The sequence below is a fragment of the Apium graveolens genome, chromosome 3 (assembly GCF_009905375.1).
Source record: "Apium graveolens cultivar Ventura chromosome 3, ASM990537v1, whole genome shotgun sequence".
Classification (NCBI taxonomy): Eukaryota; Viridiplantae; Streptophyta; class Magnoliopsida; order Apiales; family Apiaceae; genus Apium; species Apium graveolens.
The window spans coordinates 284,183,316-284,185,982 of NC_133649.1; the positions used below are offsets into that span (position 1 = coordinate 284,183,316).

The 2,667-nt window shown below is 37.3% G+C and overlaps 1 non-coding gene across 1 annotated transcript; it reads left to right on the top strand.

The window, feature by feature from the left end:
• Positions 1-2,073: 2,073 nt before the first annotated feature.
• On the top strand, positions 2,074-2,177 carry LOC141715603 (small nucleolar RNA R71). Its single transcript, XR_012572360.1, has one exon. It is a non-coding gene; the product is annotated as a small nucleolar RNA R71 (small nucleolar RNA).
• The last annotated feature ends 490 nt before the right edge of the window (positions 2,178-2,667 follow it).

Genomic DNA, 2,667 nt, shown 5'->3' on the forward strand with positions numbered 1-2,667 from the left:
CAAAAACGGTTGAAGTTGGACGATTCCCGGCTTTATAAAATAGTTTTATAATTACTCAGAAAATAAATATTAAATCTATAAATCCTTATAAAATCATATACAATCCAAAAATTACCAGAAAAATACCATAATTAAAATAAAAATACTCACACTATATCACATATAAACACCCAAATATAAATATCAATCATTAGATAATTCACCAAAACTCCCATAATAATCACATAATAATTATTTATTGTTAAAAATAATTTCACAATATTTTCCGGATATTACAAAACAATTTCAATTTACCGATATCAATAAGATCGGCTTTCAAATAATTTTTGAAAATAATACATTTAAGTAAATATTTTAAAAATTAACAAGGATTAATATAAACACTTAACAATTAGGACATTACCATTTAATATAACCAACTCGTCAAACAGAAATAAAATATCCACCATTTTATTCCTTCTAAATCATAAAAGCACATATATACATTCAAATAATAATTATAATAATTCTAAAAAAACGGGATATTACACTTTTGCACATCGATAAGAGTTCGACCCGTAGCTAAGAATGGTCTTCCCAAGATAATGGTAATCTTTTATCTCTTAAATTCTAGAATGATGAAATCTGCAGGGAAGATGAGTTTATCCATCTTAACCAATAAATCCTCTACACTCATCGCGGATAAGTGAAGGAATGATCAGCCAGCTAAAAAGACATGTTCACAGGTTTAGGATCAGGAAGTCCAAGTTTCTTGAAAACGGACAAGGGCATCAGATTGATGCTAGCTCCCAAGTCACACAAACTTTTGTCGAATGATAGATTGCCAATGGTGCAAGGTATCGTGAAGCTCCTGGATCTTTAAGCTTAGGAGGTAGTTTCTGTTGCAGCAATCACTGCACTCTTCCATTAGAGCAACGGTTTCCAACTCCTCAAGTTTTAGCTTTCGAGATAGAATACCTTCATGAACTTAGCGTAGCTCAGCATCTGTTCTAGAGCTCATCAAAAGGTATGTTAATGTGCAACTTCGTGAAACCTCCAAAAACTTGGCAAATTGATTATCGAACTTCTGCTTCTGAAGTCTTTAGGATAAAACGGAGGTGGGTAGACCGTTTATCCCCTGTATTACCCTCAGGAGGATTGCTTTCAACAGCTTTTTCTTCAGTTCCACCTCGGCATCCTTTGTACAACCTTTTCAGTTCCATCTCATTTATGGAATTGGCAAAGGTGCAGATGCACCTGCATTCTGAACAAAATCTTCAAAATCTTCATTTTCCTGAATTTGGGGGCTCGTGACTTTCCAGACCTTAATTTGATTGCCTTCAATTGCTCTTTGACTTCATCTTGCCTGAATTAGCTTCTATCACTAGGAAGAGTTCCTGATTGACGGTTCAACAAAGCATTGGAAATTTGCCCTATTTGTTTCTCAAGAGTCTTGATAGAAACGTTTGGCTTTTGCACATACGCCTCAACTCCTCAAATTCAGATTTTCATTAGTAGATTGACCGGAATTCCATGCGGTTGTTGTTGAAGATGGAGTTGTTTTTTTGATGCATACTGTTGTTGAAAACCAGGAGGGTTGAATTGCTTGGCTCCAAACTACTGATAAGGCTGTTGTACCGCATTATGATTGTTGCTCCAACTAAAGTTAGGATGATTGTGGTTATAAGGATGATAAGTGCAGGAATGGTTGTTGCGACCTCTAAAAGTTACTCACAAACTGAGCTGATTCACGAGATATAGCACACTGCCCCGTCGCGTGCGCACCAGCATAAAGCTCACATACACTAATGATCTGATTAACTCATAATTAGCCAAAGAATCCACTTTCATCATTAACGCCTTTAGCTGAGAAGCTATAGCCGTAGCTGTATCTACCTCCATAATTTCTGCTACCTTACTTTGAGATAGTCTCTGAGTTGGGTTCTGATATTCATTAGCAGCCATCAATTCAATTAGCTCATAAGCTTCATCGTAGCTCTTAGCCATAAGGCTCCACCTGATGCTGCATCGAGCATAGGTCTCGACTGTGCTCCCAACCCATTATAAAAGTAATTGATGATCATCCAGTCAGGCATGCCATGATGAGGATATTCTTAAGCATCTCTTGTAGCGCTCCAAGCCTCACACAAAGATTCTCCCGATTGCTACGCAAATTGAGTAAGAGCGTTTCTGAGACAGCTGTTTTCGCCATAGGGAAGAATTTAGTGAGAAACTTTTGAGCAAGATCCTCCTAAGTAGTGATAGAAACCTGGTGGTGGAGAATACAACCAACACTTAGCTTATCCTCAGAGAGAATGGAAAAAGCCTCGGCTTCATAACATCTTAGAAACTTGTTGAACTTGAAAGTGTCGCAAATCTCGATGAAATCTCTAATGTGCATGTTGGGATCTTCCGTTGGAGAACCCCCAAACTGGACTGAATTCTGCACATCTGAATCGTGCTAGACTTGATTTCAAAGGTATTAGTTGCGATGCATGGTCTGACAATGCCAGACTGAATGTCATTGATCTTCGGTTGAGAATAATCTATCAAAGCCTTCAGATTTGCTGCTGGTTATCCCATTGTAATAATCGCTTCTTCTTCAGCTTTCTCAACTTCTTCAAAAACTTCTTCAACTACTTAAACTTCGTCCAGTGTTTCCTTACGTGATTGAGAACGTGTTCGCAT